Source organism: Bos javanicus, chromosome 7 (assembly GCF_032452875.1).
Source record: "Bos javanicus breed banteng chromosome 7, ARS-OSU_banteng_1.0, whole genome shotgun sequence".
Taxonomy (NCBI): Eukaryota; Metazoa; Chordata; class Mammalia; order Artiodactyla; family Bovidae; genus Bos; species Bos javanicus.
This window is the reverse complement of record NC_083874.1, coordinates 83,081,292-83,108,906: the sequence shown is the minus strand read 5'-3', so window position 1 is coordinate 83,108,906 and position 27,615 is coordinate 83,081,292. Positions and strand designations below refer to the sequence as shown.

The window sequence follows — 27,615 nt, the reverse complement described above, 5'->3', positions numbered from 1 at the left end:
CATTCCTATGTAAGGCAGGACACTGAGCAGCAGTCAGTCCCAGCCCTGAAATGCTTGGTCCGTGTCCACCTTTTGTCTCACCACATTCTAGAGAAAAAGAGTCATTTGACATACTTCTGTCTTCCTGAGCATTTGTCCTCAGTAAGAAGCACACAGCTAGATAAAGAACCAGGCTGCCGTCTCCCCTAGCTCTCTCCGACACCTTCAGTTGATTTCAGTAACCAACTGTTTGGACTGCTTGTATTTCTTCTCTTCTCGTTCTTTAAATTCCCACATTTATGTTTAAATTCACCAATACAGAGTGAGCCCTTGAGACCACAGGTGCCCTCCCTGGGCCTGCACCCTTGGTCCCAATAAAAGCAGAAACCCATGTCTATGCTTTCTCTCCCTCTCTACCTGTGACCTCACTGTGTGCTCACTGATGTGCCATATAACTTCCAGGACTTTAAACAATAAACATATTTTTTTAAGTTTTTTGATGGTTATTGCTGACAGCGTTTTGCAATCATATGAATCACAAGGCAGGTCCAGCTACAACATTGGATATCTAAAGGTTGAGACTGTCATAAAACACAGGATATCAATTCTTCCCAAGTTGATATATAAATTCAATTCAATCCCAATCAAAATTTCAACATTTTATTTTATGGATATCGGTGAACTTCTAACACTTATATGGAGGGGCAATAGGCCCATACAATATTGAAGGAGGGCTTATTCTATCTAACTTCAAGATATTCTATAAAGCTACAGTAATCAGGACAGTGTGGTATTGGTGAAAAAACAGACAAATAGGTCAAAGGGACAGAATAGAGTCCAGAAGTAGATAACCATAAACACAGTTAACTGATATTTGACAAAGGAACACAGGCAATACAATGGAACAAAAACAGTTTCTTCAACAAAAGATGCTGGAACAACTAGACATGCACTTGCAAAAATGGAAATCTAGACAGAGATCTCACACCTTTGCAAAAATTAACTCAGAAATGGATCACAGGCCTAAATGCAGAATGCAAAACTATGAAACTCCTAGTAGATAATATAGGAGAAAACCCAAATGACCTTGGCTATGATGATGCTTTTTTAGATACAAAAGACATGATCCATGAAAGAAATAATTGGTAACCTGGAATTTAATATAATTTAAAACTTCTGCTCTGTGAAAGATAATATTAAGAGAATGAGAAGACAAACCACAAAGAAAATATTTACAAACAATAAAAGACTTCAATTCAAAATATACAAAGAACTCTTAGAATTCAATAATAATCATGATAAAAAAACTGATTTTAAAACTGGGCCAAAAATATTAATAGACTCCGCATCAAAGAATATATACAGATAACAAGTAAGCATATGAAAAAATGCTCAACATCATATGTCACCAGGGAAATGCAAATTAAAGCAACCATGAGATACCACTATACATCTATTAGAATGGTCAAAACCTAGACTGCTTATAACACCAAATGCTGTCAAGGATGTAGGAAAACAGAAAACACTGCAGGTGTGAATGGAAAAATGGTACAGCCACTTTAGAAGACAGTTTGGCTATTTCTTAGAAAACTAAAATACTCCTACTGATGATTCAGCAATCACGCACTTTAGTACAAAGAGTTGAAAACTTCCGTCCATATAAAATTCTACACATGAATGTTTACAGCAGACTTACTCATAATTCCAAAGCTTGGAACCCATCAAGATGTCCTTCAGTAGGTCAATGGATGAATAAACTATGATACTTCTAGACAATGAAATATTATTCAGTGCTAAAATGAAATGTGCTATCAAGCCGTGAAAAGATGTAGAGTGATTTTATTACCACATGAAAGAAACCAATCTGAAAGGCCATCAGATCAGATCAGATCAGATCAGTCGCTCAGTCGTGTCCGACTCTTTGCGACCCCATGAATTGCAGCACGCCGGGCCTCCCTGTCCATCACCAACTCCCGGAGTTCACCCAGACTCACGTCCATCAAGTCAGTGATGCCATCCAGCCATCTCATCCTCTGTTGTCCCCTTCTCCTCCTGCCCCTAATCCCTCCCAGCATCAGAGTCTTTTCCAATGAGTCAACTCTTCACATGAGGTGGCCAAAGTTCTGGAGTTTCAGCTTTAGCATCATTCCTTCCAAAGAAATCCCAGGGCTGATCTCCTTCAGAATGGACTGGTTGGATCTCCTTGCAGTCCAAGGGACTCTCAAGAGTCTTCTCCAACATCACAGTTCAAAAGTATCAATTCTTAGGCACTCAGCTTTCTTCACAGTCCAACTCTCACATCCATACATGACCACAGGAGAAACCATAGCCTTGACTAGACGAACCTTTGTTGGCAAAGTAATGTCTCTGCTTTTGTACTATATAAATGCAACTATATGACATTCTGGAAAAGGCAGAACTATAAACACAGTAAAAAGATAAGTGGTTGTCAGGGTTGGGGGAAGGAGAGAAGAGATGAGCAGACAGAGCACAAAGGAATTTTAGGGCAGTGAAAATACTCCATATGATTGTCTTAGTCCATGCAGGCACCTAAAACAAAATGTTACAGACCAGGTAGCTTATAAACAAGAGAAACTTATTTTTCACAGTTCCAGGGGCTGAAAGACAGAGATCAAGGTGCCAGTATGCTAGGGTGAAGGCCTCCCTTATAAGTGCTTGACTTCTCCTTATTTCCTTACATATCAAAAGGGGCCAGGGAGCTCATTAATAAGAATACTCATCCTATTCATGATATACCCATCTAAATGCAGAGTTACACAGAATAGCAAGGAGAGATAAGAAAGCCTTCCTAAATGAACAATGCAAAGAAATAGAGGAAAACAATAGAATGGGAAAGACCAGAGATCTCTTCAAGAAAATTAGAGATACCAAGGGAATATTCATGCAAAATGGGCACAATAAAGGACAGAAATCGTATGCACCTAACAGGAGCAGAAGATATTAAGAAGAGGTGGCAAGAATACACAGAAGAACTGTACAAAAGAGATCTTAAAGACCCAGATAACCATGATGGTGTGATCACTCACCTAGAGCCAGACATCATGGAGTGAGAAGTCAAGTGGGCCTTAGGAAACATCATTATGAACAATGATTGAGGTGGAAGGGATGGAATTCCAGTTGAACTATTTCAAATCCTAAAAGATGATGCTGTGAAAGTACTGCACTCAATAAGCCAGAATATGTGAAAAACTCAGCAGTGGCCACAGGTCTGGAAAAGGTCAGTTTTCATTCCAATCCCAAAGAAAAGCAATGCCAAAGAATGTTCAAGCTACCACACAATTGCACTTATTTCACATGCTAGCAACATAATGCTCAAAATCCTTTAAGCTAGGCTTCCACAGTACGTGAACTGAGAACATCCAGATACTCAAGCTGGATTTAGAAAAGGCAGAGGAACCAGAGTTCAAATTGCCAACATACGTTGGATCATAGAAAAAGCAAGACTTCCAGAAAAACATCTACTACTTCTTCATTGACTACACTAAAGCCTTTGACTGTGTGGATCACAACAAACTGTGGAAAATCATGAAAGAGATGAGAATACCAGACCACCTGACCTACCTCCTGAGAAATCTGTATGAAGGTTAAGAAGTAACAGTTAAAACCAGACATGGAACAACAGACTGGTTCCAAATTGGGAAAGGAGTATGTCAAGGCTGTATACTGTCACCCTGCTTATTTAACTTCTAGGCAGAATACATCATGCAATATGCTGGGCTGGATGAAGCTCAAGCTGGAATCAAGATTGCTGGGAGAAATATCAATAACCTCAGATATGCAGATGACACCACCCTAATGGCAAAAAGTGCAAAGGAACTAAAGAGCCTCTTGATGAGGATGAAAGAGAGTGAAAAAACTGGCTTAAAACTCAACATTCAAAAAACAAAGATCAAAGCATCTGGTCCCATCACTTCATGGCAAATAGGGAAAAAATGGAAACAGTGACAGACTTTATTTTCTTGGGCTCCAAAATCACTGTGGATGGTGACTGAAGATACAAAATTTAAAAGACACTTGCTCCTTGGAGGAAAATCTATGACAAATCTAGACAGCATATTAAAAAGCAGAGACATTACTTTGCTGACAAAGGTCAATATAGTCAGGCCTTTCCAGCTGTCATGCATGGATGTGAGAGTTGGACTTAAAGAAGAGCATCGAAGAATTGATGCTTTTGAACTGTGGTGCTGGAGAAGACTCTTGAGAGTCTCTTGGACTGCAAGGAGATCAAACCAGCCAATCCTAAAGGAAATTAGTCCTGAATATTCATTGGAAGGACTGATGCTGAAGCTGAAGCTCCAATACTTTGGCCACCTGATGCAAAGAACTGACTCATCGGAAAAGACTCTGATACTGGGAAAGATTGAAGGCAGGAGGAGAAGGGGACAACAGAGGACGAGATGGTTGGATGGCATCAACTGACTTGATGGACGTGAGTTTGAGCAAATTCTGGGAGATGGTGAAGGATAGGGAAGCCTGGCGTGCTACAGTCCATGGGGTTGCAAAGAGTCGGACTCGACTGAACAACTGAACAACAACAACGTACTATTCATGAGGGCTCCACCTCGGTGATCTCTCAAAGCCCTCGTCTACTAACAGCATCACCTTTGAAGGTTAGGATTTCAACATATGAATTTGGTAGGATATACAACCACTCAGACAATAGCAACGATAGTATAATGATGGACGTATGTTATTACACATTTGTTTAAACCCATAAAATATACAAAACCAAGAATAAACCCTAAGGTAAACTATGGATTTTTGGTGATGATGATGTGTCAGTGTGGGTTCTTCTTTGATTTTTAAAAAATGTACCATTCTAGCAAGTGATGCTGACAATAAGGGAGGCCAAGTATGTTTGCATGAGTGGATATATGGGAAACTCCCAACTTTCTACTCAATTTTGTTATAAACCTAAAATTGCCCTAAAAATTAGTCTTTTAGAAGATTTTTTTTTTTTTAAGGATTACAGTACATCACCATTTCTCCTTGCAGAGAAACCACGGGGAGCAAGGCAGAACACTTCCCCATTTGTGACATCTAGTGGCTTTGCATCTGCATGACAACTTCTTAGTCAGAGAAGGAAAATCTGGCAACAGGCCTCTGCTGGGTTTCTCCAACTCCTGAAAAAACACCAGAGCACTCTTCTCTCCCCACAAGAGTTCAGCAGTGTTCCAGTTTAAGAGCCAAGTGGATTAAAATATAAGGCATCTGTCTGTCTGCAGAGTATTCATCTGGATTCAGGAAAGCACAAAAAATAAACTGCTCCAAAGGCTAAAAATGATAATGATAGGGAAGAACTGAAAAGCTAATTCCCATCCTCAGGCTATTCCTTAGCATCAGAAAGACAAGGAGCTGGCCAGCCTCTAGAGCAGCGTCTTGTTTCATAGTGAGAGGTCACTCTCAGAATGAATGTTCAGGCTCAATAGCTGGTTCTTCATGGATGCTGGTTTCTCAGGAAAGAACTCAGACATCGATCCACTCTTACATCATTTCTGTGAAAACGGTGGGTTGGTAGTTGGAATCTTGTGTTTTTAGTAAATGAAGGTATTACGACTTCGCGTATATTATCTTACTAAATTTAATCCTCACAACAACTCCAGAAGGTAGGTCTTTTAATTCCCTATTTTGGTAAGTGAGAGTACAAGGGCTCAGAGAGGCTAAATAAAACTTGCCCTATTTACAGCTAGAAAGTAGCATTGTTGGCATCTGATTTCTTGTCTTTTTGGCTTCAGAAGTACATTTTTCTTCCATATCACATTCATCCAGATAACAGCTTTGATAAACCAACTAATGTTCTTTGTTTTTCCACTGCTATTTTCTGCTTTCCTTGCCCTCCTCCTCCTTGTCCCCTGTAGCAAATATTCTGGGTTCATTGCCTCAGGACAAGGATGTAGCCAAACAGAAAGCTGAAACAGCCAGCAAATATTTGGGCTTTTGTATCCCAAAAGTCTAAGTAAGGAAGTTAGAGAATCAAGGCAGAGATAAAGAGTATAGCAAGAGTGCTGAGAAATGAAGCGATGGGAAGTGGATGTGATTATTTTTCCATGACTGCACAGCTGGGGTGAAGATGGAAGAAAAGACACAGGTGGGTCTTGGAAAGTGAAGCCTAAAAGCCTTTCTTCCTGCAAAGCCATCATAACAAAGAAGCACCCACTGCAGAAATGTCCAGAAAACCCCAACCTGGTGTACACGAGAGAAAAGTGTCTGAGACTGCCGTGCCTTGCAGTAGTCCGGAAGCTGCTGGAGTCATCAGAGCTGTAGAGGCCATGGGCACAGAAGCAAAGCATGTTCCCAGACAACTGGGTTGGGCAGATGAACCCAAGTTGTAGTTTAGGCACAGCCCTGGGAGGTGGCAGGAACCTAAATTGACTGTGTTTAAGTGTTTACCCCCTGGAAGAACTGAAGGACAAAATAAATGTCATGTTGAATTACAGAAAAATAAAATTATATTTAATAGCCACCTTGTATTAATTTCCTAGGACTGCCATAACGAGTTACCACAAAGTGGGTGGCTTGAAATAACGGAAATTTAATCTCTGTGTTCTGGAGGCTAGAAGCACAAAACGAAGGCGGTTACAAACCCGTCCTCCCCACAGAGATTCTAGGGGAGACTCCTCCATTGCCTTTTCCCAAGTTCCAGTGCCTGCCAGCAGGTCCTGGCAATCCTTCATCACACCAGTCTCCACCTCCGTCTTCATGGGACCTATTCTCGGTGCGTGTCCCTGTGTGTCCTCCCTTTTTATAAGGATATCAGCCTTTGGATTCACGATCCATACTAATCAATAGGACCTTATCTTAAATTGACTTCCCTGGTGGCTCAGACAGTAAAGCGTCTGCCTACAATGCGGGAGACCCGGTTTCGATCCCTGCGTTGGGAAGATCCTCTGGAGAAGGAAATGGCAACCCACTCCAGTACTCTTGCCTGGAAAATCCCATTTGATTACATCTGAAAAGACCCTATTGCCAAACATGTTTATATTTACAGATACCAAGGTCCCCTCTCTTTGAGGAGATGCAATTCAACCCACTGTACACCTGAATCTGTGGTCTGGGATTGATACCTGCTACTCAGATAAGTTTGGTGTGGAGGGGTGACACTGTGCAGGGCTGAGAGCATCCATGTCAGGAAGGCTGGCCCCAGTGCAGTGTTAAGGTGACACGAGACCTTGAGCAAGGCAATTAGCCACTAATGGTCTTGATTTGTCCATCTTTATGGTGGCTGGGATAGAGTCTCTGATCCTTTCCAGTGCTGACATGTCATGATTCTGCTGAGCCTGAATGGAGGAATGGATGAAGCCTTTCCCCACCCTCCACTCACACAAGACTCTGCTGCTCTGAGAATACTCCACCCTTGTGATGCTTCCCTCCTTGCTGGCCTGTTCCTTTTACCATCAGGGTCACAAAAGTATTAGACGACAAATAGACATATTGTCTCCTGAAGGCTGCTGTAAGGACAATCTAGATTCCTGACAACACACAATTATATTGACAAGGGATTCAGTTTTGAAATGCTAACATTACAGTGAGAACTGCTTTGTGCAGGGTCAAGCTACATGGTTGCCAAGGGAAACCGAGACTCAGTTCAGAGAAAAAAATGCCAGAGAGGCAACACAAGGCTTTGAGTCTGCCTGATTTTTGTTAAAACTGCAAAGGCATCCTAGAAAGAAAGCAATGACAGAGAAGAGCCAACGCCAGGGAACAAAGGCCCACCCAGGCTCCTACTATTCATATCTGGTGAGAACTAGTGAGCTGCTGAAGTGGGTGGACCCCAGCCTGCACCAGGAGGCGAGGGACATTCTCACTCAGACATGGAGACTATCTCACGGACTCCTCCCACGAACAAGACAGTTGGCAGAGGCAGAGGCCTGGCTGCAACTGGGCTTGCTTTTCAATGCCTGAAAGCTCTGTAAGTAAGAAAAAGCTCTGTAAGTAAGAAACAAGCAGCCACTGGGAAAGATTGAAGAGCGAGGCTCAGGATCTCAGAGAGGTGGTTAGAGCTCTGTGCTCTGGAAATGGACAGGCTGCCTGTTGCCACAGTTACTCGATGTGAGACTTCCTGTAAGTTATTATCTTTTCCAAGCTTTAGATGAAATGAAGGTTATTATTTTAGCACGCATCTTGAGGTAGTTGTGAGAATTAGAGATGATTAGGTCAAGTGCTTCATGGAGTATTTGGCACAAGAAAAAGATCTAGTAAGTGTTACTTATCATGTTACAGTAAATGACACTAAAAATTAAGTGGCACTAAGGCCACACAGCTGAGCAATGACACCTCTAAGGTAAAAATCCAAGGTTCCCGACTCCTTGGTTCTTTCACAAAACAATAGAGAAACCAAAAAGGAGAAGCTAGGAATACTTTATTTACTTAACAAATGGTTATCATGTTTGTAGTGGGCCAAGCACTGTTTTAGGCACTTTATAAATACTAAGTCACTTAAGCTTCATAGGTTAACCTATGAGGCAGGCACTAATATCATCACCATTCGTACATGAGGAAAATGAAGATAGAGCAGGTCTGTGACATTTCCAAGGTCACTCAGGTCAATGGGTACTGTGCTGTGACTAGAGGTTCTGAAGAAATTGTATAAAATAGTGAAGTTGCTCAGTTGTGTCTGACTCTTTGCAACCCCGTGGACTGTAGCCTACCAGGCTTCTCCATCCATGGGATTCTCCAGGCAAGAATACTGGAGTGGGTTACCATTTCCTTCTCCAGGGGATCTTCCCGACCCAGGAATCGAACCCGGGTCTCCCACATTGGAGGCAGACGCTTTAACCTCTGAGCCACAGGGAAGCCCTATATAAAATATGAGTAGAAGGCAATGGCACCCCACTCCAGTACTCTTGCCTGGAGAATCCCATGGATGGAGGAGCCTGGTAGGCTGCAGTCGATGGGGTCGCTAAGAGTCGGACACGACTGAACGACTTCACTTTCACTTTTCACTTTCATGCATTGGAGAAGGAAATAGCAACCCACTCCAGTGTTCTTGCCTGGAGAATCCCAGGGACGGGGGAGCCTGGTGGGCTGCCATCTATGGGGTCGCACAGAGTCAGACACGACTGAAGCGACTTAGCAGCAGCAGCAGAATTTTACTCAGACCATTTCTCATTAGTTAGAACATATTATTCTTCCTAATAAGTATTTTAACTTTTAAGACATTTACTGGACTAGATGGCATGCATACATCTAAAATTCCCAATTATCCATGACTAAAAGAAGCCTAAGATTTCAGCCTGTGCAATATAAGTTGATAGCTCATCTAGCTAGCAGCAGTTTCACAAATTGCAAAAACAATTCTATGTGACGGTGACTATTTTCTGTAAGACAAGCCTTACAGAATCTACAGAAAATTAGCCTCCAAATTCTAAAGTTTCTAAGAAATTATTTTAAAACTAACCATTAAATGTGCTAAATGTCTTATAAAAGCATAGAGAACACAAATTAAACTTTATTTGATGACTTTGGTCTTGCCTATCAATACCTGTATCTGCCCAGTGTTGCTTGCTGTACAGTGAGATTTCAGGGTTTGAAGCCCCTATATATACCCTTGCATTGTTGTTGTTGCTGTTTAGTGGTTAAGCCATATCCCAACTCTTTTGCCATCCCATGGGCTATAGCCCATCAGGCTTTTCTGTTCATGGGATTTCCCAGGCAAGAATGCTGGAGTGAGCTGCCATTTCCTTCTGCAGGGGATCTTCTTGACCCAGGGATGGAACCCACATCTCTTGCTTGGCAGGTGGATTCTTTAGCACTGAACCAGCTGAGAAACCCATACCCTCATATGCTCTATAATTAAAAAAGACTCCAGTGGCTCCAGAACAACGCACTTGGCCCAGGACCAAGCAAAGTAAGGTCATTAGCCAGCAAAGAGATGGATTCTTATCATGCTGAAAGTGTGATCAAAAGGTGAGCTACTGAAACCTGGTAGATTAAAATGAAAAGGAGGAATCAAGGGTTATTCCTAAGTGGCTGGCAAGAGTTACAGGGGAGAGGTGCAAAGTCTGCCCTGTGCTGAGAGGAAGAACTTGGAAAGAAGAGAGAGATCAGCATACAGCACAAAACTAGTTCCATTTTAGACATATTAAATCTGGAAATCCCTGTGAGGCATCCAAGTGGAGCTATCGAGTAGGCCATTAGTCCTAAGTTGTGAAACTTAGAAGTGGGGCCTGGGGTGGAAATAGGAATTTTAAGTTTCCAGCATACCATGGCAATCATCAGATTTGAATGAATTCACCTACACAAGGGCTTCCCTGGTGGCTCAGCTGGTAAAGAATTCGCCTGCAATGTGGGAGATATGGGTTCGATTCCTGGGTTAGGAAGATCCCCTAGAGAAGGGAAAGGCTACCCACTCCAGTATTCTGGCCTGGAGAATTCCATGGACTCTATAGTCCATGGGGTTGCAAAGAGTCGGACAAGACTGAGCGACTTTCACTTTCACTTTCTTTCACTTCACATAAGGAATGTAAAGTGAGGAGAAAAAAGCTTCTAAGACTCATGCTATCAGAGGGCCTGGGGAACTCCAACAACTAACGGCTGAGTAATGGAGAATTAAGTCAATGAAGGAGACTGAGAAAAAAATGACCATAGAGATAGAAGGAACACCAAGAAGTATGGTATGAAAGCCAAAATCAGAAAGTGGTCAACTATTTCAAATGCTATTAAGAGATGGTATAGGATAAGGCCTAAAAAGAATCCAATGGAGTAGTGCTGTGGATGTCATTGGTGACTCTAGCAAGAACAGTTTCAATGAAACAGTGGGATGGAAATTATACTATATGAAGTTGAAGCATAAAGGTGACCCCATTCTGGCCATGGCAGAATATTTTGTAATTGGATTAATGTTATGGCTGAGAATATTATAAGAACTTGATAAAATATACCAAACAACTGCTTGACACTGAAAAACTGTAATACAGGCCCCGTAAGTCTTGAGAGAAGGAAGCATAGAAGGTGAGTTCATAGAGCCCCTGGATTTTCATCTGAGATAGTTTTCGACATTCAAGCACGGGAAAATAGGGCCTGAGTAGAGAGTGACTGTCTTGCAAGAGCAGGGCACACCAGAAGCAGATTCATGAGAGTGGGAGAAATTCAGAAAAAGAGCCCTGGGAAAACGGTGTATATATCCCTGTACATTGTTGGACAATGCCTAAGCTGCACATGGGTAGGGAAGAACTCTACAAACCCAGCTGAAAACAGCAGCTTGAATGCCAAAAAGCTGATCACATATTTCAAACAGAGGTTAGAGTTTACGCCCTACCGAAGAGAAGATGCATCAGTAAACAAAATTTTAGTGAAGACCTTAGATGGGGAAATTAGTGAGAAATAAGGTCAGCCAAATAAGGTCAAGTAAGGTAAAATTTAACAATCTAATACTTTGGGCTTCCCTGATAGCTCAGTTGGTAAAGAATCTGTTTGCAATGCAGGAAACCCCAGTTCAACTTCTGGATTGGGAAGACCCGTTAGAGAAGGGATAGGGTACCCACTCCAGTATTCTTGAGCTTCCCTCGTGGCTCAGCTGATAAAGAATCCACCTGTAATGCAGGAGACCTGGGTTCGATCCCTGGGTTGGGAAGATCTCCTGGAGAAGGGAAAGGGTACCCACTCCAGTATTCTGACCTAGAGAATTCCACGGACTGTATAGTCCATCAGTTGCAAAGAGTTGGACACAACTGAGCAACTTTCACTTTCAATCATACTTCAGCAGGACTGATCTACTTGCTCCCCCCAAAATAAATAAATAGTTGTCTTTGAAAGTATCAATTACATATTGGCACTTGCCAAGGCTATTTGCCATCTGGCTCTGTAGTTTGAATCCTGTGTTGCTGCAGCTGGTGACCTTGAACACACCCTGAAGAGAATCCAGGGTGGAAAATGAGGCACTTTGTGTTCCAGGAAAACTGGGGAACAGGTCTTTAGATAGAAATTTTCAGAAACTGACTTCATGATCCCAATCTTTGCATCTCTTCATGTCTAGAAAAACACTAAATCCCTTCATGGCGACATCAGCTCCTTGTGACTAGCAGAAAACCTTTCGTAGGATAAGTGCTTGATTGTATGAACTCCCCCTTCACCAAAATCACATATGTTGACCCTTTCACTACCTCTTTGGAACAGCTTCTCAGAGCTATCTGAGGTGCTGGCTCCTGGGCCACAGGCTTCATTTGCCCCAAATAAAACTTATCTCACAACTCTCATGTTGTGCATTTCTTTTAGTCAACAAAAGAAATCAACAGATCATCTATAGTTCATTTTGTGTTTATCTTCAGTATCTAAACTTATGAGGCATGTTAACAGATAGGACACAGTAGTTTTGCTAAAGCCAAGAAGAAGGGGAAAAAAAGATGCACATGTGGCTCAGATATTAGAGGAAAAGTTGACCAACTAGTAGAAAAGGATGAAAGTTAAAAAAAAGTGTAATTTATTAAAATATCAAATGGACATTTTAGAATGTGAAAATATAATATTTGAAATTAAGAAATCATTAGATGAGTTTTCCAGCAGACTAAACACAGTATAAGACAGATTGGCAAACTAGAAGAAGGGTGAATAAGAATAAGCAAGAGAAGAATCATAGTAAAAAATATTATATAGAGGAAACAAAACAGATAATAAGAGACAGGTAACTCCTCTGTCAACAGGATTCTCTAGACAAGAATATTGGAGTGGGTTGCCATTCCCTCCTCCAGGGGCTCTTTCTGAGCCAGGGATCAAACCCACCCACATCTCCTATGGCTCTTGCATTGCAGGCCCCCCTGAGCCACCAGCGAAGCCCCACAAGGCATGATCAAGGGCTTCCCTGGTGGCTCAGTGGTAAAGAATCCACCTTCAGTGCAAGAGATGCTGGGTCAGGAAGATCCCCTGGAGGAGGGCATTGCAACTGTATTCTTGCCTGCAGAATCCCATGGACAGAGGGCTGGTGGGCTACAGTCCATAGGGTCACAAAGAGCTGGACACTCCTGAAGTGACAGAGCATGCATGTATGCACAAGCCATGATCAAATGTATAGATCTGTAAAGCTGGGGTACTGGAAGGAGAAAAGTGAGAGAATGGGACAGAACCAGTATTCAGAGAGATAATGGTCTATTCAACAATGCTTTTTCCTTATTTTTCAAATCATTATTACATTCTAAAATGGCGATTTTTTTTCTCAAAGTCTAATATCTGGTAACCATTCTCTTGTATTTTTTAATGCCTGTTGTCTTAGTCAGGTTGGGCTGACTAAAATGCCGTAGACCCGGTGACTTAAACAGCAAGCATTTTTTCTTACAGTTCTGAAGGCTGGGAAGTCCAAGATCAAGGTTTCTGCAAATCTGATTCAGTTTCTACTGAGGATGCTTTTCCTGGTTTGCAGATGGCTGCCTTCCTGCTACGTTGTCACATGGTGGACAAAGCAAGCAAGCTCTGGTCTCTCTTTCTCTTCATATAAGGACATTAATCCCATCACAGGGCCCCACTCTCATGACCTTACCTAAAACTAATTATCTACAAAAGGCCCCACACCTCCAGATACCATCATGCTGGGAGTTTGGGCATCAACCTATGAATATTTTTTTGTATGTGGTGCGAGGAAGGGATACAAACATTCACTCAATAACCCCTGCTATGCACACTGGGTAAGTAGAAGAGTTGAGCTTAAAGGACAGGTCTGTCTGATTCCAGATGATTTTAATGACTGTTCTTTCTCCTGCATCATGTTGCATCCCCCCTCACCTAATGGGCTTCGCACCAAAGCTAATAAATTCTCTGTGTCCTATCATAAGGAAAAGCAAACGATAGTCTGTGGCCCATACCTAGCCCACCACTTGGTTTTGTAAATGAATTTTTTATGGAACCCAGCTGTGCATATTCATTTATACATTATCTATTGCTGCTTTAGCACCACCATGGCAGAACTGAGTATGTGCAACAGACACCATAAATCCAGCAAAGCCAAAAGTATTTACTCTTTGTCTCTTTACAGAAAAAAAGTTTGCTGATCCATGTCCTAGCTCATTGCAAAAAGAAATTTGATTACTGTAATTTAAGAAGCTCTCATTGGCATTAACTTCTTCATCAACCGGTTAAGTACTATTGACTTATCACTTCTTAATATGAAGTGATGATACTGATGTTCTGGGAGAGAAGATAGTTGTTGGTGCTTGGAATCAGAAGTAGTACAGCTTCAGCCATTGATGAGCAATGTACATAATTAATTTTAGATCTGTAGAACAAAGTTGGTCTCTTGGGATAGAATCTTTTAAGAATGGGAGGTGAGTAGACTCACAGTGGATCTCCCTCCTCAGAGTAGGAAGGAGAAAAGGTCTAGCCCTCATTATCTCTCTGATCTCTCTCCCATGTTTCCTCCTCCTTGCTTATTCTACTCTATGCACACAGATCTTCTTGCTCTTTCCTACTGATTTCAAGTAATCTCCCATCTTAGAGCTTTAGTACTGACCACCCACTCTGCTTGCTGCTGCTAAGTCGCTTCAGTCGTGTCCAACTCTGTACTACCCCATAGACGGCAGCCCACCAGGCTCCCCCGTCCCTGGGATTCTCCAGGCAAGAACACTGGAGTGGGTTGCCATTTCCTTCTCCAATGCATGAAAGTGAAAAGTGAAAGTGAAGTCATTCAGTCATGTCCAACCCTCAGCGACCCCATGGACTGCAGCCTTCCAGGCTCCTCCGTCCATGGGATTTTCCAGGCAAGAGTACTGGAGTAGGGTGCCATTGCCCACTCTGCTTAGAACACTGTTTTTTCTGATATCATTTCAGCTAAGGACCTCATCTCCTCCAAGTTTTTTTAATCAAATATTGCTGTTTGCATGAGACTACTCAGACATCAGTGACAAGGCATCCAGCTGGATCGCCCCCATTCTGCTCACTATTATTTTTCCCAAAGTTGTTTCCACTTTCTCTACTTTGTAATGTATTCAGTTATGTTTATTTTTATGGTGTGTCTATCCCCTAATAGGATCTAAACTCTAAGAGAGCAGGAATTATGGGGATTTTTGCTTTTAACTGATGTTTTGAAAATATTAACATCTAGAAGAATGATAGAAACACAGTTCCTGCATATCATATATTTATACATTTCTTGAATAAAAGTGTGTAATTCACATTTTGTTCTGGTGTCATGGAAATATTTTTAGGGCAATTTGGATTTATCATTTGGGGATTAGTCCATGTGTAAGTTTGAGAAAATCATTTTTCCCTTCCTTCCCTGTGATAACTGTCCTTCTCTTTCCTACCCAACCAATAGCAAGTGTCTCCCAGAGACTTCTGATAAATGAGATTTTCACAAGTCTTCTAAACTCATTAACCAAAATACTTCAGTAAGGCTTTTAATCCAAGTCAAAAGCTAGAACCTAAAAGCTAGACACTGATTTCAAGCCATTAGGGTTAACCTAGTAATGTGGGATAGTAACTTTCAATACTATATTTACACCGAAACTCAAGTTATATTACTAAAAAATTCACTAGTTAATATCCCTCATTCATGTTAGAATTGATTTTTCAGTCTACATTGCTTTTTCCCCCACTCCTTCCAGGGTATCATTATGTTCTTCATGCCTTATTTCTCTAAGTATAATAAAAATACATTAGGAGTATTCATATACAACTTCCTGGCTTCAGACCAGGTCTGAATGCAGAAATTTGGCATTATATAGCAGAACAATTACCAACAGCAAAGTCTTTTTCAGAGTTCTTTATATGTTTCCCTTTCACTACACAAAGGATTAAATAACATGGAATTTTCTATGCTGTAATAAAATCACCCATTTTCAGCCTTTTAACTGATAGAGAAAATTTGTTTTGTTCAAAATGAAAATAGAAATGATAAGTTCTAGTAGATTAATTCATATCTAATTATCACTTTTCAGTCTGTAGAAACACAATTCCAAGATATTTAAGTTGAAACAGTTTGCCTAGAAATTGATGTAATAGAAGCTTGATTTTCTATAGAAAATATTTCTTATCGTTTTGAACCATATTCCAAATTTCCAAGTATAGATCTATTGAATAAATATCCATGTCTATTCAATTTTATCATTTAAATATATTTCCAAGATGGGGAGAGGGTAACTCTTCTTGCAATAAACATCTTGTGTTGACTCAGGACAACTAAATTCTTGCAGATATTAACTTAGCTTGTTCTCTTTTCTAGCATTCAGATTTAAAACAATCTATCTGGTTTAGTAATAAATAAGCAAGAATTGTTCAAAGCACCATGTAGGGTTCAGTCATATCTTGGATTATAGGTCTCCCAGAAATATCTCCTCTGAGATCTGCCCTGATTCTTCAACCAACCAGATATGATCTAAAAGAGATGGGCCCTGGGGAAAAACTCAGGAAATGCTATTAGACCCTTCTAAATGTGTATTCCTAGAATTTCTATTATCACGCATGGTGTCCCAAGATGGCAGCACAGTGACTTAGATATTCAGAACCTGGAGACAAATGGAGAAAGGACACAGTGATCTGCATGAATTGCCTTTATGTAAGATGCTCTCTACTTGTAAAAGTCCATACAAAGTACAAACATCTGGAGTCATAAAAATCATACATGTGCAATTAGTTCCCATCAAGATAGAGAAATGGGGACCGGACTTATTTATTTTGTCTTCAACAACAACCACAAATATATATATATATATATATATATATATATATATATATATAAACAATGGTTTCAGATATTGAACAACATTGCACAAGACTGAAATCCCTGATAGAGGATAAACAGTTGAGGCAACTAAAAATATGCTGTTCCATCTGAATACCTGACAGGTAGAAATAATTCACATCCTCAATTCTTCTTTCATTGATCAGAATATGGAAAAGCATCCACTCATTCAACATATAGGTACTTACAGTTATAAACACTGAGAGCTAGGAATGGAGACAAGCAAGAAACAAGTAAACAATGAAATAAGTAATGAGATTTCAGCTGATGAAAAGTGCAAAGTAAAAAAATTAAAAAGTAAATGTTTTACAGGGACCAATGTACATGTGTGTGCAATGAGCGCTGTCAGTCATGTCCAACTCTTTGTGATCTCATGGACTGCAGCTCTCCCGGCTCCTCTGTCCTTGGGATTTTCCAGGCAAGAAAACTGGAGTGGGTTGTCATTTCCCACTGCAGGGTATCTTCCAACTCAGTGATGGAACCTGAGTCTCCTGTGCCTGCTGCACTGGCAGGCGGATTCTTTACCACCGCACAACCTGGGAAGCCCAAGTACGTGCCTGTTTAAGTGTGATAATTAGGAAAGTCATTTTTAAGATGACATTTGAGCAGAGACCTGAAAAATGAGGTGTGGAGGGCTAGAAAGTGAACATTCTAGATACTATGGAAAACATGACATATGAAGGTCATAAGATAAGAGAAAACAGAGCGAGTGAAGGGAACCTGGATGAAAATGAGCCTAGGATGACAGGAAAGGGCCAGAGCAGGAGGGCTTGAGAGTAATGGAAAAAACTTTGCATTTTATTCTCAATGAGTTCACTTTAAACTTAGGAAAGTTGAGCAGGTGAACAGCATGATACAGTTCAGTTCCATTCAGTTGCTCAGTCATGTCCAACTTTTTGTGACTTCATGGACTGCAGTACACCAGGCTTCCCTGTCCATCACCAACTCCCAGCTTGCTCAGACTCATGTCCATCGAGTCGGTGATGCCATCCAACCATCTCATCCTCCGTTATCCCTTTCTCCTCCTGCCTTCAATCTTTCCCAGCATCAGGGTGTTTTCCAAAGAGTCAGTTCTTTGCATCAGGTTGCCAAAGTATTGGAGTTTCAGCTTCAGCATCAGTCTTTCCAGTGAATATTCAGGACTGATTTCCTTTAGGATGGACTGGTTTAATCTCCCTGCAGTCCAAGGGATTCTCAAGAGTCTTCTCCAACACCACAGTTCAAAAGCATCAGTTCTTCGGTGCTCAGCTTTCTTTATAGTCCAACTCTCACATCCATACATGACTACTGGAAAAACCATAGCTTTGACAAAGCAAAGTCTCTGCTTTTTAATATACTGTCTAGATAGGTCATAGCTTTTCTTCCAAGGAGGCAGTGTCTTTTAATTTCATGGCTGCAGTCTCCATCTGCAGTGATTTTGGAGCCCCCCACAAATAAAGTCTCTCACTGTTTCCATTGTTTCCCAGTCTATTGGCCATGAAGTGATGGAACCAGATGCCATGATCTTAGTTTTCTGAATGTTGAGTTTAAAGCCAACTTTTTCATTCTCCTCTTTCACTTGCATAAAGAGGCTCTTTAGTTCTTCTTGCTTTCTGCCATAAAGGTGGTGTCATCTGCATATCTGAGATTATTTATATTTCTTGCATCAATATTAATTCCAGCTTGTAATTCATTCAGCCTGGCATTTCACAAGATGTACTCTGCATAGAAGTTAAATAAGCAGGGTGACAATATACAGCCTTGACATTCTCCTTTCCTGATTTGGAACCAGTCTTGTTGTTTCTGAACTGTGGTGTTGGATTAGATTCTTTAGAGTCCCTTGGACTGCAAGGAGATTGAATTCATTGGAAGGACTGATGTTGAAGCTGAAACTCCGATACTTTGGCCACCTGATGCAAAGAGCTGACTCATTTGAAAAGACTCTGATGGTGGGAAAGATTGAGGACAGGAGAGGGGGATGACAGAGGATGAGATGGTTGGATGGCATCACCGACTCAATGGACATGGGTTTGGGTGGACTTCGGAGTTGGTGATGGACAGGGAGGCCTGGCGTGCTGTGGTTCATGGGGTTGTAAAGAGTTGGACATGACTGAGTGACTGTACTGACTTGTTGTTTCATGTCCAGTTCTAACCGTTGCTTCTTGACCTGCATACAGATTTCTCAGGAGGTAGGTCAGGTGGTCTGGTATTCCCATCACTTGAAGAATTTTCCACAATCCACACAAAGGCTTTGGTGTAGCATATAAAGCAATAAAGCAGAAGTAGATGTTTTTTGGAACTCTCTTGCTTTTTCTATGATCCACCCAATTTTGGCAATTTGATCCCTGGTTCCTCTGCCTTTTCTAAATCCAGCTTGAACATCTGGAAGTTCATGGTTCATATACTGTTGAAGCCTGGCTTGGAGAATTTTGAGCATTACTTTGCTAGAGTGTGAGATGAGTGCAATTGTGCGGCAGTTTGAACATTCTTTGGCATTGCCTTTCTTTGGGATTGGAATGAAAACTGACCTTTTCTAGACCTGTGGACACTGCTGAGTTTTCCAAATTTGCTGGCATATTGAGTGCAGCACTTTCACAACATCATCTTTTAGGATTTGAAATAGCTCAATTGGAATTCCATCACCTCCACTAGCTTTGTTAATAGTGATGCTTCCTAAGGCCCACTTGACTTTGCAATTCCAGGATGTCTGGCTCTAGGTGAGTGATCACACCATCGTGGTTATCTGAGTCATGAAGATCTTTTTGGTATAGTTCTTCTGTGTATTCTTGCCACCTCTTCTTAATATCTTCTGCTTCTGTTAGGTCCATACCATTTCCGTCCTTTATTGAGCCCATCTTTGCATGACATGTTCCCTTGGTATCTCTAATTTTCTTGCAGAGATCTCTAGTCTTTCCCATTCTATTGTTTTCCTCTATTTCTTTGCACTGATCACTGAGGAAGGCTTTCTTTGCTATTTTTTTTGGAACTCTGCATTCAAATTTGTATATCTTTCCTTTTCTCCTTTGCCTTTCATGTCTCTTCTTTTTTCAGCTATTTGTAAGGCCTCCTCAGACAGCCATTTTGCCTTTTTGCGTTACTTTTTTCTTAGGGAATGTCTCGATCACTGCCTCCTATACAGTGTCATGAACCTCCATCAATAGTTCTTCAGGCACTCTGTCTATCAGATCTAATCCCTGGAATCTATTTGCCACTTCTACTGTATAATCATAAGGGATTTGATTTAGGTCATACCTAAATGCTCTAGTGGTTTTCCCTACTTTCTTCAATTTAAGTGTGAATTTGGCAATAAGGAGCTCATGATCTGAGCTCCAAGTCTTATTTTTGCTGACTGTATGGAGTTTTTCCATCTTTGGCTTCAAAGAATATAATCAATCTGATTTCGGTGTTGACCATCTGGTGATGTCCATGTGTAGAGTCTTGTGTTGTTGGAAGAGGGTATTTGTTATGATCAGTGCGTTCTCTTGGCAAAACTCTGCTAGACTTTGCCCTGCTTCATTTTGTACTTCAAGCCACATTTGCCTGTTACTCTAGGTATCTCTTGACTTCCTACTTTTGCATTCCAGTCCCCTATGATGAAAAAGGACATCTTTTTTGGGTGTTAGTTCTAGAAGGTCTTGTAGGTCTTCATAGAACCATTCAATGTCAGCTTCTTCAGCATTACTGGTTGGGGCATAGTCTTCGATTACTGTGATATGGAATGGTTTGCCTTGGAAACAGAGTTCATTCTCTCGTTTTGAGGTTACATCCAAGTACTGCCTGAAATGATTGGCCATTCCCTAGGCAAGTTCTCAATCACCTACAAGCCCACAAAGCACAGCTGCCCGGCATCAGAGCTACCCACTCCTGCTTTATCCCCCTCAAGCAGCCTGTTGGTCAATAAGGACACAGATTTCTCTTTAAAAAATTATTTCACCCTGACCTCTGTGTGGAGAATGGATTGTATTTGCTTGAGTGAATACCTAGAGACCAAATGAAAGGCCGTTTTAGAAGTGGGCCAGAAATGATAGTGGAGTAGAGTGGCAGTTCTCCATGTGGTAAGAAGTAATTGAATTCAAAATAGATACTGAAAGATATGCTACATTGTAGTTGCTGTTCTAAGAATAATGCAATGGCTCTTTTGATCGTACAACTACTATATAGGGTGTATGTTAGTCACTCAGTCATATCCGACTCTATAGGTTAGGTGCTAAAAATATTCCCATTTTAGGAGATAACGAAACGAAAGCACAGAGCAGTTAGAGTAACTTGTCAAATATTACAAGCTGTTAAGAGGCGAAACCTGGATTTGACCTCAGGAATCTAACTCTAGAATTCCTAAACACTACAGATTCTGTGAAACCTACAGGAACTGCCCATCTCTCACTTCAGTCACATGGGCTTTCTTTTGGTTTCTCAAATATACCATGTTTTTTAATCATTCAGGGTCTTCACATAAGATTGTTTTCTTTCCCTGAAATACCCTCCCCCATCCCAGGTTTATATTTTGTTTTCTTGATTCCTTTTTGACCTTCAGACCTACCCTCAGCTTAAATGTCACCTCCTTATAGTTGTATTCCCATTCCATCAAAAGTAGATATCCTCCCCCCAAGTTATTCTTCCTCACAGTACTCAGTTTCTGCCTTGGATGGAGTAGGAGGGAAAAGCAGGGGTTTGTATTTGGATGTGTTAAATTTGAGCTATATGTTAACATTCAAGTGGAGATGCAGGGTAGACAAATGGCCGTATAAGTCTGGAGTTCAAGGGAAATATTCAGGCTGAGTCATCAACATATACGGTATTAACAGTCATAAGACTAGATGAGATCAACATAAAGAGTATAAATAGAAAAGAATGTGGAGTAACCAGCAAGAGAGATGCCCAAGAAGCAGAAGAAAACCAAGTTAATGTGATTCCTGGAAGTCAAGTGAATGTAGTATTTACAGGCGGAGAAGGCAGTGGCAACCCACTCCAGTACTCTTGCCTGGAAAATCCCACGGACGGAGGAGCCTGGTAGGCTGCAGTCCATGGGGTCGCTAACAGTCGGACACGACTGAGCGACTTCACTTTCGCTTTTCACTTTCATGCATTGGAGGAGGAAATGGCAACCCACTCCAGAATTCTTGCCTGGAGAATCCCATAGACGGGGGAGCCTGGTGGGCTGCCGTCTATGGGGTTGCACAGAGTTGGACACGACTGAAGCGACTTAGCAGCAGCAGCAGCAGGGAAGAGGAAGGGGCTTTCAGCGGCACTGACCAATGGCAGAATAGGGCTGTTAACTGGTTGCTGGTTGACAGTTGCTCACTTGGTTGGGAGGAGGGGCCCACTGGGATGCCCAACCAATGGCTGAGGAGGACTGTTATAGTTTGTGTCTGTCTCAGTGGAGCATGCAGGCTGGAGCCAGGGAGTGAAAGGCCCTTTATGCCTTGGGTCCCATCTGGGACCACCACTACACAAGTCCTGCCTAAGAGGAGGCAGATCTCAGTTGGTGGCTCTCTCAGGGCCAGGTCCCCAGACCCTGCCCAGCTGTCATCACTGAGGGAGTCAGGCGCCCAGAATCCAACTGGCCCTCAGGCTCCTCAGGCCACTGGAAGGCAGGGGCAAGTCCAGGCCAACTGACTCTGCCATTAGGTCGCAGAAGTGGGGATGGGGGAGAGGTTCACTGCTTCCTCAAGGCATGGCCGCGGCCAATGGGTGGCCTTGGTGAGGACTCTGGAGTCCTGCAGGACACAGCTACAACCCTGTTTCATGGGCCACCCAGCTTACCCACTGGCCCAAGCTTCAGCGAGCTGGAGGGCTCTGGGAGAAGGCCGGGAACTGCCTCTTACCTCAGTCTCCACCTGATGACCACCACTCACCAATCGCTGGCTGAATTCCTCACTAATGGCCGCTCCTTGACAGTTGGTTGCTTGTGGGCAGGACCCACTGCAGCACCAACCAATGGCGCAACGGGACCGCTAACAGTCGCTTATTGACGGTTGCTTGTGGGCGGGACCCATTGCCGCACCCACCAATGGCTGAGCAGGACCACTAACGGTCCTTCACAACCGTTGCCTCATAACGGGGGTTGGGGGCAACAATAACGGCACACACCACCTGCTGAGGGCACTCAGCAGTGCTCTATTACAGAAGTACCTCAGTTTAGAAAGGTCTGCGGTTTATAAGTGTCAACTACAAAATATAGTCACAACCTGAAAGTAAAGAGTTATTTTATTTGGTGGGAATGTTTAGGAGCTCAGGAGACAGCATCTCAGTAGCTCTGAAAAAACTGCTCCAAGGAGGCGGGAGAGGAAGTCAGGCTATTTACAAGTTTGCAACAAAGGGAGCAGGCAGTCTGTACATCAGAGATCAGTTGTCAAGTTAAGGAATTTAGCATTCTATGTATGGAAAGATGCAAGCCTCTGGGTTCACTGAATTCATTCCTTTCATATGCACCTCAGTTATCTGGGGCCAAATACTGTTTCCTTGTTCACTTTAAGAAGTAGCAGATGGCTGCCTCTTGCATTCTCCCACCTCAGCAACTCAGCAACCACCATGGGGGTAGGGGAGTGGTGAGGCAGTAAGCAGCATCTTCCGGATCACAGTTTGGGGAGCCCTCATTCACTTTTGGAGGCCAGAAATCGCTGATGGCCATGACATGTCTTATTTATTGATATAGCAGGAGATATTTTCATTTCACATAAGTATAAATCTTTATACCTGTGGTAAGTTTGTTTTCATAACTAAGGTAATCAGCCTTTTAGCTTGTTGCTCTCGTGGAAAACTATATACTGGCAGATTTTTAAAGCTCTCTTTTCCTTGGGGGCTCAGTGGTAAAGAATCCACCTGCCAATGCAGGAGACATTGATTCCAACCCTGGGTTCGGAAGATCCTCTGGAGAAGAAAATGGCAACTCACTCCAGTATTCTTGCCTGGCACATCCTATGGACAGAGGAGCCTGGCAAGCTACAGTTCCTGGGGTCACCAAAGAGTCAGACATGACCTAGCAACTAAACAACAGCGACAACAACAAACAAGGATGTTAAAGGCTAGAAGTGGATTTCACTGTCAGTGCCCCAAGTTACAGATGGATGGCAGAGGAAGTCAGAGTTGTTATTTTCAGGACTTCCCAGGTGGTTTAGTGATAAAGAACCTGCCTCAATGCAAGAGCTGTTATTTTCATAGCAGTACATTGTAAGTCCCCTGCACACAAACCTTCAAGTTGTGAACTTTCAAAAATGTGAATGTGCATTCACACATCCAATCACATTAGTTCATGCGTCTTGTGTACATCATCACGCGCATGCGTCCACTACGAGTGGTTGTGCTTTTGTGTACTTTATTGTACGTTACTGTGCAGAGTAGAGTGGTGCAGTATCTTTATTTCAAGCGCAGGATGTCTGGAAGCAAGCATAAAAGTAGCAGTGATGTAGCTGGTACTGCTAAGAAACACCAAGCAATGTTGATGGAAACGAAAGTGAAAATAATTGAGAGAGTGGAGTGAGACAGAAAGATAGTAGATGTCACTCATTCTTTTAATCCGAATAGTTCAACCATTGGCACAGTTCTACGGAACGAAGACAAGATCTTGGAGCCTGTGAAGTCTGCTCTGTGATGATGTTGACAATAATCCCAAAGAAGCTTGGAAAAGTAATGAAGGGGATGGAGGAATTTCTCAGTGTGTGGATGCAGGATCAGCATCAGTGTTGAATCCAATTCAACATAATGCTGTTTCAAGAGAAAGCTAAAAGCCTTTATGAAGACTTGAAAAACGGTGAAGAATCAGAGGTCGCATCTTTTAATGCCAGCCATGCCTGGTTTCATCGGTTCAAGGCTAGAGCTACCATTCACAAAGTAAATGTAAGTGGCAAGGCAGCAATTGTAGATACGGTAGCTGCCTCAGAAATTCCTGAAACAGAAATTGGTTAATTTTGGTGTCTCATTTGAAAGACTATGAAATCAGATTTTTGTTTCAAATGGAATGTTATTATCATCAGGTGATACACATCTCATTGTTCTAATGAGACTTTTCCATTTAGAAAAAAAATCAAGTGATCAAATTTTATAAGATAATAACATCCCATTTGAAATGAAAATCCGATTTCATATTGTTTCAAAAGAGTCACCATTTCCACAGAGGTTTGTGTTGGCAACCTTGCAATATTAGTCCAGTAAAAAAGATTAAATATTAATAGAAGTGTGGGATAGATTATTCTCTTTCTTTCTTGGATTTAGAGCTTTATTCTGCTTTCCACTCTGAGTACGTGATATGAATATAGATGGGTCAAACAAATTACACATATTAGCATGTCATAATTAATATCAAATGACAAAGAATAATTTTTTCAGGCCAACTTGGAATGAGCTTTTCTGCACCCATGTTAATTATCTGTAGTTTCAATTTCATTATGAACCACCAACTGCAGAAGCTGACTTCAACTGGCTTCACTTGTATTTTAAATAATTTGTGTTTAATAATGTATTATGCATTACACAGATATTCCTACAGAACCCAAGTTTCAATTACTAGTCACTTCAAATTACAGGCTTCCAGTAATTAGCTTTTGCCACATAACCCATAATGGAACACATTGAAGTTAATAGAAAGCAGGAGCAAATCAAACTGAGTCAATTTTGGTGTGAGCAGATTTCAAAATTAACCAATTTGTGTCCTTTTAAATACATTTCTCCACAGGAATTAAAGAGTTGTCTGGTTAACCTTTCTGAGTCTCCCTTATTTGTAATAAAGGAGATAATGAAGACAGTGCCTGCCTCAGAAGGCTTATTCATTCACCTTTAGAGATAAAGGCACGTAGTTCAGTTGTCAGGATTCCACAGTGGTCTGCCTTAAAATACCTTTATATCCATTCACAAATTATTTCTGAAAGCACAGAAAACAAATATATGGTCTCATATTTAGGGTAAAATCTGGAGCCTTTATGTGACCCTTGAAGGTTTCTATTGATGGTTCTCAAGTCTGAGGACACATTAGGATCACCCAGGGGACTTTAGATCAGATTCTGTGAGAGGGGGGTCTAGGCAGGGGGGGAGGCTGCAGAGGGGTGGAGGGCCCAGCCTGAGTATGCTATATAATTTTGCTAGGTGTGGCCAAGTTTGAGAACTACTGCCCTACATGATCATTCCAGAGCTACATTGCCTGTGAACTGATTAGAAATGTGAATTATCAGGCCTTACCCTGGATCTGGGGCTTCCCAGCTGGATCAAGTGGTAAAGTATCTTCCTGCCAATGCAGGAGCCTCAGGAGACGCAGAGTCAATCTCTGAGTTGATACAATCCCCTGGAAAAGGAAATGGCAACCTATTCCAGTATTCTTGCCTGGGAAATCCCATGGACAGAGGGGCCTGGCAGGTTACAGTCCATGGGATTGCCAAAGAGTTGGACACGACTTGGCGACTAAACAACAACAAAAAAATCAAGAAGGTTCTTATTTATCACAGAATTATTATAAAGTACTTGTTGCTTGGATACAAATTTTCCTTCCTAACCCCAAACATTTATTTCCATACTGAACTCACAGGCTATTTCTCGTTGCCAACACAGCTTGTTTTACTCTGAAACGTCTTTAATCCTGAGGCCAATCATGTGTATTTTCAGTGTGTCTGTATAGGTGTAGGATGTTCCGGACAGCTGAAAACTTTCATTTGTCAGGAGCAACTACTAAAAACCGTAAGAGCCTTATGCTAGTGTCAGAACAATATAATAAAGTCTGAAATGAATCTAAGAAATTAAATAGAATAGTTCCTGGAGTGTAGTTCTTACTCAAATACCTATTGAGTGAATTTAAAGTGAGTGCACAAATGAATCAATGTATGTGTTCACATTTGTACCCTAAATCTAAATACATCTCAAGGGTTATGAAAATTTGGAGCACATTTTTTTTTCTGCTACATTTTCTTTGAAGAAATACGTTAGGTATTTTTTTAAATGTTAACATTCACTTCAAAAATTCATATACATAAACATTCTCAGGACACATGATAAAAGCATAGCTGTAACACGGCTCTATCTGTAAATTTCATGCAATAATTTCTTGATCTTTAGGAGGCTGCTTGGAGATTTGTTCACACATTGCTGGAAAGCAACTTCTGGTTCTGTTCTAATGGAGAATATTTACTTTGGTTAAACAGGCAACAGGGAAAGTCACAAAGGACTGATATCCACCATGAAATAACACTGATATTCACTCACTCTGACTCTCAGGCTAAGATAGACATAAATTGCAGCTGTATTTTTCTAAACATTCTCATGATTTTCTAGAAATCCCAACAACTTCTCATCTGCCAAATCACTCAGTCCACTAACTTTGGTGACAGACAACAGTGGATGGCATATTTCTGGAGCAAAGAGTGGTAAGAGACAGAGAAAGAAAGGGCTTCACATTTTTCTTATTCTATCCTCAGCATCTGCTGCTGCTGGTTAATAAAACTGCTCAAAGAATATAACATAAGAGGCTCTTGATGGTACTTGGGGCAAGGAGACAAGGTGTCTTGGTCTTAGTTTCATTATTCTGTTATTAACTTCATCCTACCTTAGCTTCAACAAGCTCCCCCTCTATCTGAGGAGCAACATCCAAATATATTCCTGAGCTCCAGAGTTAGGCTTTCAGGGGGCACATCTGAGGTTTTGTACTAAGAGATCTGGGGCTGTCAGCATAATCTCCCCGAGCCTTTATATCTCTATCAGTAAACAGGAATGATAGTAAAATCGTCATGAATATTAAGAGAGGTGATTTAGTCATTCATTTAGCAAATATTTATTGAGTGCCTGCTGCATGCCGGGTACTGTTGCAGGTGTTAGGAACATGGTGATGATCAAGACAGAGGAGTCCCTGTACTTAGGGAACTTACATTTTCATGAAAGAAAACAGATGGCAATTCGCTTATGAGAGTGACCAGCACCCAATAAATAGTACCTTCAACACATAGTAATTGAGCACTCTTTGGGGTATTATGGGTAAAAAATAGTGACCTCAAGCA

At 41.5% G+C, this 27,615-nt stretch overlaps 1 long non-coding RNA gene across 1 annotated transcript in view; it reads right to left on the bottom strand.

The window, feature by feature from the left end:
- LOC133251642 (uncharacterized) overlaps window positions 1–26,928 on the bottom strand; it is a 72,068-nt gene extending 45,140 nt beyond the window's left edge. The window contains exon 1 of the long non-coding RNA XR_009737711.1: window positions 22,468–26,928. This is a non-coding gene — a long non-coding RNA (uncharacterized LOC133251642). The remainder of the gene's footprint in view (window positions 1–22,467) is intronic.
- Window positions 26,929–27,615: the final 687 nt, after the last annotated feature.